Below are 16,596 nucleotides of genomic sequence, written 5' to 3'. Positions count from 1 at the left end.
AAGATAGGTTTACCAGAAAACATTAGCACATGACTGAAGTTGGCTAGCTAGTTAGCCTGGAACCTGCTAACTTGTTACTATGCCTCTTGTTTGAAATGTACATAGCTTTATTAGCTAGCTATGTAACATAATTGACGATGGGTTGACATTGGTTATGATTATTTTTATTTTTGTATTTATTTATTTAACCTTCATTTAACTAGGTAAGTCAGTTAAGAACAAATTCTTAACTACTATGACGACCTACCCCGGCAAAAATCTAACCCGGACGACGCTGGGTCAATTGTTCGACGCCCTATGGGACTCCCATTAATGGCCGATTGTGATACAGCCTGAGTCTGTAGTGACGCCTCAGTACCTTAGACCGCTGTGCCACTCGGGAGCCCATGGATGCATGGCTTTCAGAGTTCAATACAAGACTGTCTAGCTAGCTAACATTACATTACCTTTCATCGTTTTACCTACCAGAGATTTACCTCGATGCTGCCAGTGGTTCGATGGCTATCAAGAATTATGTTTACGGTGACCAAAGGTTATCAGAGGAATTTTCAGGCTGAACGGATAGGGAATCCATTTAGACCACAACAAAAATGGAAGATTCTCGGTTAGACGTAAATTAGGGATAAAATGAAGATATCGCATCACTTCTGTCATCTATAAGGATTCCCTGTTGAGTCTGAAAATCCCTCTGATAATCTTTGATCACTGTAAGCATCATTCTTGTTTGTTTGTTGCACAGCCAGGCACACGACACGACACGGGCTTGATGACAAAAGTTAGCGAAAAACAAACGTTTTAAAAAAAAAATGTGCCTAGAGAAGATCTGAGATTACTGTTGTTACAACTAAACAGAGGCATGAATCAAGTTTTGGGCACGCCCCATCTACAGGGAAGCCTAGTGGTTAGAGCGTTGGACTAGTAACCGGAAGGTTGCAAGTTCAAACCCCCGAGCTGACAAGGTACAAATCTGTCGTTCTGCCCCTGAACAGGCAGTTAACCCACTGTTCCTATGCCGTCATTGAAAATAATAATTTGTTCTTAACTGACTAGCCTAGTTAAATAAAGGTAAAATAAAATAAAAAAATCTACCTTGTGGGGCACGCCCCATCTACCTTGCGGGGCACGCCCCATCTACCTTGCGGGGCGGTATCTGCATTCGCTATCAATGCTGGACTTTGTAGTTCACCAAGAGCAGACAAATTCACAGGAAGTCTAAACTTCCAGATTCTACCAGTGAAAATGAAAATGCGTTCATTCAAGCTTGTGGTTTGGATGTTGATGTTTCTGATAAAAACGTAATGTTGTTAATATAGTAGTCACTATATGCTGTGGCAGAACCAGGGTGAAATTTCCCTTTAATTGGTTTAAATAACACCACTCTGAAGTCTGAATAACACCACTCTGAAGTCTGAATAACACCACTCTGAAGTCTGAATAACACCACTCTGAAGTCTGAATAACACCACTCTGAAGTCTGAAGAAGTTCCTGGTGGTTAAATCGTTGAGGATCAGAAGTACAGTACACTGCCATTTAACACTATAAAAGCATCATACCAGGGTTGTGAAGGTGATATTCAACACAACCGTGTTTCTTTCTGGTAGAGTTACAGTGTTCATGATAGGTCTGACAGTGAACAAGTTAAGAGATGAAATAAATGTCATTGTATTAATTGTGTTCAACAGCAGCTCGTAAAGCTGTGGCCCTAAAAGAGTTGCACCCGGAGTACTGTCTGTTATTTATGAGGCTATTCTATCAGAGACCACGGGTCATTCCACACAGGGAGGAAATATTTTGCAATTAACCAGCCCGGCTGCATCTGAAATGACACCTCTAAGGGAGGGTTTCCGACCAGAGTTAAGTGAGAGTAGATGGAACGTAATTCCCTTTTTATGCACGTTTCTCTCAAAGAGTATTCTGACCTTCAACTTAAGCCTGAGAATAGCAGGCTATTCACCCGCTATTCACCCACTGTTCACCCACTGTTCACCCACTATTCACCCACTGTTCACCCACTGTTCACCCACTATTCACCCACTATTCACCCGCTATTCACCCACTATTCACCCACTATTCATCCGCTATTCACCTGCTATTCACCCGCTATTCACCCGCTATTCACCCACTATTCACCCGCTATTCACCCATTATTCACCCGCTATTCACCCGCTATTCACCCGCTATTCACCCACTATTCACCCACTATTCGTTTGGGGTGGAGACCAAAGAAATGAAAGTATGTCTACATTGTATTATTTTTTAAATAATGTGCTTTACCCCCTTTTCCTCCCCAATTTCAATATTGTCTCATCGCTGCAACTCTCCAACGGGCTCCGAAACCCGAAAAAAATGCACTTCTTAACACCCACCCGCTTAACCCAGAAGCCAGCCACACCAATGTGTTGGAGGAAACACCACAACGAGTCACTAGAGCGCGGTGAGCCAAATAAAGCGCCCCCAGGCCAAACCCTCCCCAAACCCAGACGATGCTGGGCCAATTGTGCACCACCCTATGGGACACCCAATCACGGCCGGTTGTGACAAAGCCTGGGATGAAACCTGGGTCTGTAGCACTGCGACTGCTGCACCACTCGGGACGCCCAGATATTCTAACCTTGACTTAATTCCCTCATAATTCCACAACCTTTACGTGAGATGAATATGGTTGAGCAACCTGTCGGTTCCCAGTTGAACAATGCCTACTTTATTTTTTATATGAACGAAATAACACTTTTTCATGCACTGTCATTTACAAATTGATAAGAGCTATTTTAGGGCTCCCGAGTGGCGCAGCGTTCGAAGTCACTGCATCTCAGTGTAAAAGGTGTTACTACAGTTCAAATCCAGGCTAAATCACATCTGGCCGTGATTGGGAGTAAAATAGGTTGTCATTGTAAATAAGAATTTGTTCTCAGCTGACTTGCCAAGTTAAATACAGTGCCTTGCAAAAGTAGTCATCCCACTTGCCGTTTTTCCTATTTTGTTGCATTACAACCTGTAATTTAAAAAGATTTTAATTTGGATTTCATGAAATGGACATACACAAAATAGTCAAAATTGGTGAAGTGAAATGAAAAAAATAAAAAAATGCACAATTAAAAAAAATATATATATTAAAAAAATTATGTGTGCATATGTATTCACTCCCTTTGCTATGAAGCCCCTAAATAAGATCTGGTGCTACCAATTACTGTCAGAAGTCACATAATTAGTTAAATAAAGTCCTTTTGTGTGCAATCTAAGTGTCACATGATCTGTCACATAATCTCAGTATATATACACCTGTTCTGAAAGGCCCCGGAGTCTGAAACACCACTAAGCAAGCGGCACCATGAAGACCAAGGAGCTCTCCAAGCAGGTCAGGGACAAAGTTGTGGAGAGGTACAGATCAGGGTTGGGTTATAAAAAAATATCAGAAACTTTCAACATCCCTCGCACTATTAATTTCAATTTTAAAAAATGTAAAGAATATGGCACCACAACAAACCTGCAACGAGAGGGCCGCGCACCAAAACTCACAGACCAGGCAAGGAGGGCATTAATCAGAGGCAACACAGAGACCAAAAATAACACTGAAGGAGCTGCAAAGCTCCACAGCAGAGATTGGAGTATCTGTCCATAAGACCACTTTAAGCAGTACACTCCACAGAGCTGGGCTTTACGGAAGAGTGGCCAGAAAAACGCCATTGCTTAAAGAAAAAAATAAGCAAACACGTTTGGTGTTCACCAAAAGGCATGTGGGAGACTCCCCAAACATATGGAAGAATGTACTCTGGTCAGATGAGACTGTTTTTCACGGCAGGGACTGGGAAACTGATCAGAATTGAAGGAATGATGTATGGTGCTAAATGCAGGGAAATTCTTGAGGGAAACCTGTTTCAGTCTACCAGAGATTTGAGACTGGGACGGAGGTTCACCTTCCAGCAGGACAATGACCCTAAGCATACTGCTAAAGTAACACTCGAGTGGTTTAAGGGGAAACACTTAAATGTCTTGGAATGGCCTAGTCAAAGCACACACCTCAATCCAATTGTGAAAATGTGGTATGACTTAAAGATTGCTGTACACCAGCAGAACCCATCCAACTTGAAGGAGCTGAGGCAGTTTTGCCTTGAAGAACTGGCTAAAATCCCAGTGGCTAGATGTGGCAAGCTTATAGAGACATACCCCAAGAGACTTGCAGCTGTAATTGCTAGTAGTGTTGCACCCTCAAGATATTTTTTTTTTCTTTTTTTCTTGTTTGTTTCACAAGAAAAAATGTTTTGCATCTTCTAAGTGCTAGGCATGTTGTGGAAGTCAAATGATGCAAACACCCCAAAACTGCATTTTAATTCCAGGTTGTAAAGGCAACAAAATAGGGAAGATGCCAAGGGGGGTGAATGCTTTCGCGAGCCACTGCAAAGGTTAAATAAAAAAATAAAAAAAATGATAAGACCTACATGAGTAAGACATTTGAATAAGGGGATTGTAAATAGAAATGACAATTTCTTTTTTTACCTTATGATTGCTGGAGAAATGTGAAACCAGTCAAATTGCAGCAAACTGAAGCATATTAACATGTTAACCTTTACCACAGGCATAGTTGCAAAGGAAAAGCCAAATGTCAGACTGACCAATAAAAATAAAAGATTAAGATGGGCAGAAGAACACAGACACTGGACAGAGGAACTCTGCCTATAAGGCCAGCATCGCAGAGTTGAATCTTCACTGTTGACATTGAGACTTGTGTTTTGCGGGACTATTTAATGAAGCTGCCAGTTGAGGACTTGTGAGGTGTCTGTTTCTCAAACTAGACACTCTAATGTACTAATCCTCTTGCTCAGTTGTGCACCGGGGCCTCCCACTCCTCTTTCTATTCTGGTTAGGGCCAGTGTGCACTGTTCCATGAAGGGAGTAGTACACAGCGTTGTACGAGATCTTCAAATTCTTGGCAATTTTGTGGATATATTGAAGCAACATCTCAAGACATCAGTCAAGTTAAAGCTTGGTCGCAAGCTTTAACTTGAGTCTTCCAAATGAACAATGACGCCAAGCATACTTCCAAAGTTGTAGCAAAATGGCTTAAGGACAACAAAGTCAAGGTGTTGGAGTGGCCATCACAAACCCTGAACTCAATCCCATAGAAAATTAGTTGGCAGAACTGAAAAAGCATGTGCGAGCAAGGAGGCCTACCAACCTGACTCAGTTACACCAGCTCTGTCAGGAGGAATGGGCCAAAATTCACCCAACTTATTGCGGGAAGCTTGTGAAAGGCTACCCGAAACGTTTTACCCAAATTAAACAATTTAAAGGCAATACTACCAGATACTAATTGTGTGTATGTAAACTTCAGACCCACTGAGAATGTGATGAAAGAAATAAAAGCTGAAATAAATCGTTCTCTCTACTATTATTCTGACATTTCACATTCTTAAAACTTCTTTGGGATCGTTGTCCCTTCCGCGAGATGGTTGAACGTAGGTTAATGCTATTAGCATGGGGTTGTAAGTAACAAGAACATTTCCCAGAACATAGACATATCTGATATGGGCAGAAAGTTTAAATTCTTGTTAATCTAACGGCACTGTCCAATTTACAGTAGCTATTACAGTGAAAGAATATCATGCTATTGTTTGAGGAGAGTGCACAGTTTTGAACATGAAAAGTTAATAATAATCAAATTAGGCACATTTGGGATTAGACAAAGAGCTTCTGGATATCAGGACAGAGATCAATCACCTCGGATTAGACAAAGAGCTTCTGGATATCAGGACAGCGATCACTCACCTCGGATTAGACAAAGAGCTTCTAGATATCAGGTCAGTGATCACTCACCTCGGATTAGACAAAGAGCTTCTGGTTATCAGGACAGCGATCACTCACCTCGGATTAGACAAAGAGCTTCTAGATATCAGGACAGCGATCACTCACCTCGGATTAGACTAAGAGCTTCTAGATATCAGGACAGCGATCACTCACCTCGGATTAGACAAAGAGCTTCTAGATATCAGGACAGAGATCACTCACCTCAGATTAGACAAAGAGCTTCTAGATATCAGGACAAAGATCATTCACCTCGGATTAGATTTAGAGCTTCTGGATATCAGGACAGCAATCACTCACCTCGGATTAGACAAAGAGCTTCTAGATATCAGGACAGTGATCACTCACCTCGGATTAGACAAAGAGCTTCTGGTTATCAGGACAGCGATCACTCACCTCGGATTAGACAAAGAGCTTCTAGATATCAGGACAGCGATCACTCACCTCGGATTAGACTAAGAGCTTCTAGATATCAGGACAGTGATCACTCACCTCGGATTAGACAAAGAGTTTCTAGATATCAGGACAGCGATCACTCACCTCGGATTAGACAAAGAGCTTCTAGATATCAGGACAGAGATCACTCACCTCAGATTAGACAAAGAGCTTCTAGATATCAGGACAAAGATCATTCACCTCGGATTAGATTAAGAGCTTCTGGATATCAGGACAGCAATCACTCACCTTGGATTAGACAAAGAGCTTCTAGATATCAGGACAGAGATCACTCACCTCGGATTAGACAAAGAGCTTCTGGATATCAGGACAGCGATCACTCACCTCGGATTAGACAAAGAGCTTGAGTGATCGCTGTCCTGATATCCAGAAGAGCAGCGGGGGCGGTCTGTGCATATTTGTAAACAACAGCTGGTGCACGAAATCTAAGGAAGTCTCTAGACTTTAGATTCGCCTGAAGTAGAGTATATTATGATAAATTGCAGGCCACACAACTTGCCTAGAGAGTTTTTCAGCTATACTTTCGTGGCTGTTTATTTACCACCACAGACAGATGCTGGCACTAAGACTGCACTCAGTCAGCTGTATAAGGAAATAAGCAAACAGGAAACCACTCACCCAGAGGTGGTGCTCCTAGTGGCCAGAGACTTTAATGCAGGGAAACTTAAATCAGTTCTACCAAATCTCTATCAACATGTTAAATGTGTAACCAGAGAAAAAAACATTCTAGATCACCTGTACTCCACACACAGAGACGCGTACAAAGCTCTCCCCCGCCCTTCATTTGGTAAATCCGACCACAACTCTATCCTCACGATTCCAGCTAGCAAGCAAAAATTCAAGCAGGAAGCACCAGTGACTTGGTCTATAAAAAAAGTGGTCAGATGAAGCAGATGCTAAACTACAGGACTGTTTTGCTATCACAGACTGGAACATGTTCCGGGATTCTTCCGATAGCATTGAGGAATACATCCCATCAGTCACCGACTTTATCAATAAGTGCATTGAGGACGTCTTCCCCAAAGTGACTGTACGTACATCCCCAACCAGAAGCCATGGATTACAGGCAACATTCGCACTGAGCTAAAGGGTAGAGCTTCCGCTTTCAAGGTGTGGGACTCTAACCCGGAAGCTTACAAGAAATCCCGTTATGCCCTGAGACGAACCATCAAACAGGCAAAGCATCAATACAGGGCTAAGATCGAATCATACTACACCGGCTCCGATGCTCATCGGATGTGGCAGGGCTTGCAAACTATTACAGACTACACTGACATTTTCAACAAGTCCCTGATTGAGTCTGTAGTACCAACATGCCTCAAGCAGACCACCATAGTCCCTGTGCCCAAGAACACAAAAGGCAACCTGCCTAAATGACTACAGACCAGTAGCACTCACGTCCGTGGCCATTTAGTTCTTTGAAAGGCTGGTAATGGCTCACATCAACACCATTATCTCAGAAACCCTAGACCCACTCCAATTTGCATACCACCCAAACAGATCCACAGATGATGCAATCTCTATTGCACGCCACACAGCCCTTTCCCACCTGGACAAAAGGAACACCTATGTGAGAATGCTTTTCATTGACTACAGCTCAGCGGTCAACACCATAGTACATTCAAAGCTTATCACTAAGCTAAGGAACCTGGGACTAAACACCTCCCTCTGCAACTGGATCCTAGACTTCCTGACGGACAGCCTCCTGGTGGTGAGGGTAGGTAGCAACACATCTGCCACGCTGATCCTCAACACTGTAGCCTCCCACAGGTGCGTGTTCAGTCCCCTCCTGTACTCCCTGTTCACCCACGACTGCATGGCAAGGGCACGACTCCAACACCATCGTTAAGTTTACTGACGACACAACGGTGGTAGGCCTGATCACCGACTGTGACGAGACAGCCTATAGGGAGGAGGTCAGAGACCTGGCCGGGTGGTGCCAGAATAACAACCTATCCCTCAACGTAACCAAGACCAAGGATATGATTGTGGACCACAGGAAAAGGAGGACCGAGCACGTCCCCATTCTCATCGACTCGGCTGTAGTGGAGCAGATTGAGAGCTTCAAATTCCTTGGCATCCACATCAACAACAAAATAGAATGGTCCAAGCACACCAAGACGGTTGTGAAGAGGGCACGGCAAAGCCTATTCCCCCTCAGGAAACTGAAAAGATTTGGCATGGGTCCTGAGATCCTCAAAAGGTTCTACAGCTGCAACATCGAGAGCACCCTGACCGGTTGCATCACTGCCTGGTACGGCAACTACTCGGCCTCCAACCGCAAGGCACTTCAGAGGGTAGTGCGTACGGCCCAGTACATCACTGGGGAAAAGCTGCCTGCCATCCAGGACCTCTACACCAGGCGGTGTCAGAGGAAGGCCCGGAAAATTGTCAAAACCCCAGCCACCCCAGTCACAGACTGTTCTCTCTACTACCGCATGGCAAACAGTACCGGAGTGCCAAGTCTAGGACAAAAAGGCTTCTCAACAGTATTTACCCCCAAGCCATAAGACTCCTGAACAGGTAACCAAATGGTTACCCAGACTATTTGCATTGTGTGCCCTCCCAACCCCTCTTTTATGCTGCTGCTATTCTCTGTTTATCGTATATGCATAGTCACTTTAACTATACATTCATGTACATACTACCTCAATTTGCCCAACCAACCAGTGCTCCCACACATTGGCTAGCCGGGCTATCTGCATTCTGTCCCACCACCCACCAACCCCTCTTTTTACGCTGCTGCTACTCTCTGTTCATCATATATGCACAGTCTGTCATGTACTGTCATGTTGTGTCTTGTCTCTGTCCTTTCCCTTCACCCTGTCTCCCTCTGCTGGTCGTTGTTAGGTTACCTTTCCACCCCCTCTTTCCCCCAGCTGTGCCTTGTCTCCTCCTAACCACCTCGTCACCCCTTTTCCCACCTGTTCCCTTTTTCCCTCTGATTAGTCCCCTATATCTCTCTCTGTTTTTGTTCCTGTCCTTGTCGGATTCTTGTTTGTTGTGTTTCATGCCTGAACCAGACTGTCGTCATGTTTGCTGTAACCTTGTCTTGTCCTGTCGGAATCTGCCGGTCCGTCTGAGCCTACCTATGTTTGGTAATTAAAGAAGCTCTGTTTAAGTTAATTCGCTTTTGGGTCCTCATTCACGCACCGTAACAGAAGAATCCGACCAAGAATGGACCCAGCGACTTCGGATCCTCTCCACTCAGCCGTCAGGATCCAGGGAGCGATGCTAGGCAGACACGAGCAGGAAGTGTCTGCTGCTCGACATGCCGTTGAGACCCTGGCCACCCAAGTCTCCAACCTCACAGAACAGGTTCACCATCTCCGCCTCGATCCACCGGCCACTTCCAGGGCTTTCGAATCTCCGGAGCCCAGAATCAATAACCCGCCGTGTTACTCTGGGGAGCCCACTGAATGCCGCTCGTTCCTCACCCAGTGTGATATTGTGTTTTCTCTCCAGCCCAACACTTACTCCAGGAGCACTGCTCGTGTCGCCTACGTCATATCTCTCCTTATTGGACGGGCTCGTGAGTGGGGCACGGCAATCTGGGAGGCAAGGGCTGAGTGTACTAACCAGTATCAGGACTTTAAGGAGGAGATGATACGGGTTTTTGATCGATCTGTTTTTGGGGAGGAGGCTTCCAGGGCCCTGTCTTCCCTATGTCAAGGCAATCGATCCATAACAGACTACTCTATTGAGTTTCGCACTCTTGCTGTCTCCAGTGGCTGGAACGAGCCGGCCTTGCTCGCTCGTCTTCTGGAGGGTCTCCGCGCAGAGGTAAAGGATGAGATTCTCTCCCGGGAGGTTCCTTCCAGCGTGGATTCCTTGATTGAACTCGCTATTCGCATTGAGCGACGGGTTGATCTTCGTCACCGAGCTCGTGGAAAGGAGCTCGCGCTCTCCGTCGCCCCCCTCTCCGCATCACTACCATCTTCCTCTGCCGGCTCGGGTGCTGAGCCCATGCAGCTGGGAGGTATCCGCATCTCGACTAAGGAGAGGGAACGGAGAATCACCAACCGCCTCTGTCTCTATTGCGGTTCCGCTGGTCATTTTGTCACTTCATGTCCAGTAAAAGGCCAGAGCTCGTCAGTAAGCGGAGGGCTACTGGTGAGCGCTACTACTCCTGTCTCTCCTTCAAGATCCTGCACTACCTTGTCGGTCCATCTACGCTGGACCGGTTCGTCAGCTTCCTGCAGTGCCTTAATAGACTCTGGGGCGGAGGGCTGTTTTATGGACGAGACCTGGGCTCGGGAACATGACATTCCTCTCAGACAGTTAAAGGAGCCCACGGCCTTGTTCGCCCTGGATGGTAGTCCTCTCCCCAGGATTCAGCGTGAGACGCTACCTTTAACCCTCACTGTTTCTGGTAATCATAGTGAAACCATTTCTTTTTTAATTTTTCGTTCACCTTTTACACCTGTTGTTTTGGGCCATCCCTGGCTAGTTTGTCATAATCCTTCCATTAATTGGTCTAGTAATTCTATCCTCTCCTGGAACGTCTCTTGTCATGTGAAATGTTTAATGTCTGCTATCCCTCCTGTTTCCTCTGTCTCTTCTTCACAGGAGGAGCCTGGTGATTTGACAGGGGTGCCGGAGGAATATCACGATCTGCGCACGGTGTTCAGTCGGTCCAGGGCCACCTCTCTTCCTCCACACCGGTCGTATGATTGTAGTATTGATCTCCTTCCGGGAACCACCCCCCCCCCGGGGTAGACTATACTCTCTGTCGGCTCCCGAACGTAAGGCTCTCGAAGATTATTTGTCTGTAGCTCTTGACGCCGGTACCATAGTCCCCTCCTCCTCTCCCGCCGGAGCGGGGTTTTTTTTTGTCAAGAAGAAGGACGGGTCTCTGCGCCCCTGCATAGATTATCGAGGGCTGAATGACATAACAGTGAAGAATCGTTATCCGCTTCCTCTTATGTCTTCAGCCTTCGAGATCCTGCAGGGAGCCAGGTTTTTCACTAAGTTGGACCTTCGTAACGCTTACCATCTCGTGCGCATCAGGGAGGGGGACGAGTGGAAGACGGCGTTTAACACTCCGTTAGGGCACTTTGAATACCGGGTTCTTCCTTTCGGCCTCGCTAACGCTCCAGCTGTCTTTCAGGCATTAGTCAATGATGTCCTGAGAGACATGCTGAACATCTTTGTTTTCGTTTACCTTGACGATATCCTGATTTTTTCACCGTCACTCCAGATTCATGTTCAGCACGTTCGACGTGTCCTCCAGCGCCTTTTAGAGAATTGTCTTTTTGTGAAGGCTGAGAAGTGCACTTTTCATGCCTCCTCCGTCACATTTCTCGGTTCTGTTATTTCCGCTGAAGGCATTAAGATGGATCCCGCTAAGGTCCAAGCTGTCATTGATTGGCCCGTCCCTAAGTCACGCGTCGAGCTGCAGCGCTTTCTCGGCTTCGCGAACTTCTATCGTCGTTTCATCCGTAATTTCGGTCAGGTGGCAGCTCCTCTCACAGCCCTTACTTCTGTCAAGACGTGCTTTAAGTGGTCCGTTTCCGCCCAGGGAGCTTTTGATCTCCTCAAGAATCGTTTTACATCCGCTCCTATCCTTGTTACACCTGACGTCTCTAGACAGTTCGTTGTCGAGGTTGACGCGTCAGAGGTGGGCGTGGGAGCCATTCTTTCTCAGCGCTCCCTCTCTGACGACAAGGTCCACCCATGCGCGTATTTTTCTCATCGCCTGTCGCCGTCGGAACGTAACTATGATGTGGGTAACCGCGAACTGCTCGCCATCCGGTTAGCCCTAGGCGAATGGCGACAGTGGTTGGAGGGGGCGACCGTTCCTTTTGTCGTTTGGACTGACCATAGGAACCTTGAGTACATCCGTTCTGCCAAACGACTTAATGCGCGTCAGGCGCGTTGGGCGCTGTTTTTCGCTCGTTTCGAGTTCGTGATTTCTTATCGTCCGGGCTCTAAGAACACCAAGCCTGATGCTTTGTCTCGTCTCTTCAGTTCTTCAGTAGCCTCCACTGACCCCGAGGGGATTCTCCCTGAGGGGCGTGTTGTCGGGTTGACTGTCTGGGGAATTGAGAGGCAGGTAAAACAAGCGCTCACTCACACTCCGTCGCCGCGCGCTTGTCCTAGGAACCTTCTTTTCGTTCCCGTTCCTACTCGTCTGGCCGTTCTTCAGTGGGCTCACTCTGCCAAGTTAGCCGGCCACCCTGGCGTTCGGGGTACGCTTGCTTCCATTCGCCAGCGTTTTTGGTGGCCCACCCGGGAGCATGACACGCGTCGTTTCGTGGCTGCTTGTTCGGTCTGCGCGCAGACTAAGTCCGGTAACTCTCCTCCTGCCGGCCGTCTCAGGCCGCTTCCTATTCCTTCTCGACCGTGGTCTCACATCGCCTTAGATTTTGTCACCGGACTGCCTTCGTCAGCGGGGAAGACTGTTATTCTTACGGTTGTCGATAGGTTCTCTAAGGCGGCTCATTTCATTCCCCTTGCTAAGCTTCCTTCTGCTAAAGAGACGGCACAAATCATCATCGAGAATGTTTTCAGAATTCATGGCCTTCCGTCAGACGTCGTTTCGGACAGAGGTCCGCAATTCACGTCTCAATTTTGGAGGGAGTTTTGCCGTTTGATTGGGGCTTCCGTCAGTCTCTCTTCCGGCTTTCACCCCCAGTCTAACGGTCAAGCAGAACGGGCCAATCAGACTATTGGTCGCATCTTACGCAGTCTTTCTTTTCGTAACCCTGCGTCTTGGTCAGAACAGCTCCCCTGGGCAGAATACGCCCACAACTCGCTTCCTTCGTCTGCGACCGGGCTATCTCCTTTTCAGAGTAGCCTCGGGTACCAGCCTCCGCTGTTCTCATCTCAGTTCGCCGAGTCCAGCGTCCCCTCCGCTCAGGCTTTTGTCCAACGTTGCGAGCGCACCTGGAAGAGGGTCAGGTCTGCACTTTGCCGTTATAGGACGCAGACTGTGAGGGCTGCTAATAAGCGTAGAACTAAGAGTCCTAGATATTGTCGCGGTCAGAGAGTTTGGCTCTCCACTCAGAACCTTCCCCTTAAGACGGCTTCTCGCAAGTTGACCCCGCGGTTCATTGGTCCGTTCCGTATTTCTCGGGTCATTAATCCTGTCGCAGTTCGACTTCTTCTTCCGCGATACCTTCGTCGCGTCCACCCGGTCTTCCATGTCTCCTGCATCAAGCCCGTCCTTCGCGCCCCCGCTCGTCTTCCCCCCCCCCCCCCCCATCCTTGTCGAGGGCGCACCCATCTACAGGGTCCGTAGAATTTTGGACATGCGTCCTCGGGGCCGTGGTCACCAGTACCTCGTAGATTGGGAGGGGTACGGTCCTGAGGAGAGGAGTTGGGTTCCCTCTCGGGACGTGCTGGACCGTGCGCTGATCGAGGATTTCCTCCGTTGCCGCCAGGTTTCCTCCTCGAGTGCGCCAGGAGGCGCTCGGTGAGTGGGGGGGTACTGTCATGTACTGTCATGTTGTGTCTTGTCTCTGTCCTTTCCCTTCACCCTGTCTCCCTCTGCTGGTCGTTGTTAGGTTACCTTTCCACCCCCTCTTTCCCCCAGCTGTGCCTTGTCTCCTCCTAACCACCTCGTCACCCCTTTTCCCACCTGTTCCCTTTTTCCCTCTGATTAGTCCCCTATATCTCTCTCTGTTTTTGTTCCTGTCCTTGTCGGATTCTTGTTTGTTGTGTTTCATGCCTGAACCAGACTGTCGTCATGTTTGCTGTAACCTTGTCTTGTCCTGTCGGAATCTGCCGGTCCGTCTGAGCCTACCTATGTTTGGTAATTAAAGAAGCTCTGTTTAAGTTAATTCGCTTTTGGGTCCTCATTCACGCACCGTAACACAGTCACTTTAACCATATCTAGATACTACCTCAATCAGCCTGACTAACAGGTGTCTGTATATAGCCTTGCTACTCTTCTTTTCAAATGTCTTTTTACTGTTGTTTTATTTCTTTACTTACCTACACACACACACACACTCTCATACGTTTTTTTCTCCACACTATTGGTTAGAGCCTGTAAGTTAGCATTTCACTGTAAGGTCTACACCTGTTGTATTCGGCGCAAATGACAAATAAACTTTGATTTGATTTGATATGTGACTGAGTTAACCAGGAGCACTCTGAAGACCACAAGCATTCTGAAGACCACAAACATTCTGAAGACAACAAGCATTCTGAAGACCACAAGCATTCTGAAGACCACAAACATTCTGAAGACAACAAGCATTCTGAAGACCACAAGCATTCTGAAGACCACAAACATTCTGAAGACAACAAGCATTCTGAAGACCACAAGCATTCTGAAGAACACAAGCATTCTGAAGAACACAAGCATTCTGAAGACAACAAGCATTCTGAAGACAACAAGCATTCTGAAGACAACAAGCATTCTGAAGACCACAAGCATTCTGAAGACAATCATTCTGAAGACAACAAGCATTCTGAAGACAACAAGCATTCTGAAGACCACAAACATTCTGAAGACCACAAACATTCTGAAGACCACAAACATTCTGAAGACCACAAGCATTCTGAAGACCACAAGCATTCTGAAGACCACAAACATTCTGAAGACCACAAACATTCTGAAGACAACAAACGTTCTGAAGACAACAAACGTTCTGAAGACAATCATTCTGAAGACAACAAGCATTCTCTAGACAACAAGCATTCTGAAGACCACAAGCATTCTGAAGACAACAAGCATTCTGAAGACCACAAGCATTCTGAAGACAATCATTCTGAAGACAACAAGCATTCTGAAGACAACAAGCATTCTGAAGACCACAAACATTCTGAAGACAACAAACATTCTGAAGACCACAAACATTCTGAAGACCCCAAGCATTCTGAAGACGGAGAATAAACAAGTTGCTATTTCACGTTTGTCTTTGAATATGTTATACTGTACGAAATGGATTCTGAATGAGTTGAGTTGTTATTGTTGCATGTGAACGCTTGACCCCAGAGAGAGAGAGAGAGAGAGAGAGAGAGAGAGAGATGAGGATGTGACGGATGTGCCATTAGCAGCACCATGACACTGATATCTTTAATATTTATTATCCTGTCCACTGGGTTCGGAGCGTGTGTGTAGGTCTATGTGTTTTATGCTCTGTCTTTGTATTCTCCCTATCTATCACAGGAGGAGAACACACCAGCTCCTCCCACTCCCCTGCTGTAGGAAACGATGGGGAAAATCAATACAACTACATCATATTCAACAGTCATTCAAACGTACCCAATCAGAACCCACAACCAGGCTTTTAAGCCAAAAACAATGACTATTTCAGCGAATTTCAAAGAATAAACAGCAAAGCATGTTGAAATAATATGGAGTTGATGTATTTGAAATCATCCTGACTGTGACTCAAATTACTACTATATACCCTATTTAGACTACTATAGACCCTATTTAGACTACTGTAGACCCTATTTAGACTACTATATACCCTATTTAGACTACTATAGACCCTATTTAGACTACTGTAGACCCTATTTAGACTACTATATACCCTATTTAGACTACTATAGACCCTATTTAGACTACTATAGACCCTATTTAGACTACTATAGACCCTATTTAGACTACTGTAGACCCTATTTAGACTACTATAGACCCTATTTAGACTACTATAGACCCTATTTAGACTACTATAGACCCTATTTAGACTACTATAGACCCTATTTAGACTACTATAGACCCTATTTAGACTACTATAGACCCTATTTAGACTACTGTAGACCCTATTTAGACTACTATAGACCCTATTTAGACTACTATAGACCCTATTTAGACTACTATAGACCCTATTTAGACTACTATAGACCCTATTTAGACTACTATAGACCCTATTTAGACTACTATATACCCTATTTAGACTACTATAGACCCTATTTAGACTACTATAGACCCTATTTAGACTACTATAGACCCTATTTAGACTACTACAGACCCTATTTAGACTACTATAGACCCTATTTAGACTACTATAGACCCTATGTAGACTACTATAGACCCTATTTAGACTACTATAGACCCTATTTAGACTACTATAGACCCTATTTAGACTACTATAGACCCTATTTAGACTACTATAGACCCTATTTAGACTACTTTAGACCAGAGCCCTATTCCCTATTTAGACTACTATAGACCCTATTTAGACTACTATAGACCCTATTTAGACTACTATAGACCCTATTTAGACTACTATAGACCCTATTTAGACTCATATAGACCCTATTTAGACTACTATAGACCCTATTTAGACTACTATAGACCCTATTTAGACTACTATAGACCCTATTTAGACTACTTTAGACCAGAGCCCTATTCCCTATTTAGACTACTATAGACCCTA

Source organism: Oncorhynchus clarkii, chromosome 12 (genome assembly GCF_045791955.1).
Source record: "Oncorhynchus clarkii lewisi isolate Uvic-CL-2024 chromosome 12, UVic_Ocla_1.0, whole genome shotgun sequence".
NCBI classification, from domain to species: domain Eukaryota; kingdom Metazoa; phylum Chordata; class Actinopteri; order Salmoniformes; family Salmonidae; genus Oncorhynchus; species Oncorhynchus clarkii.
This window is presented reverse-complemented; position numbering follows the sequence as displayed.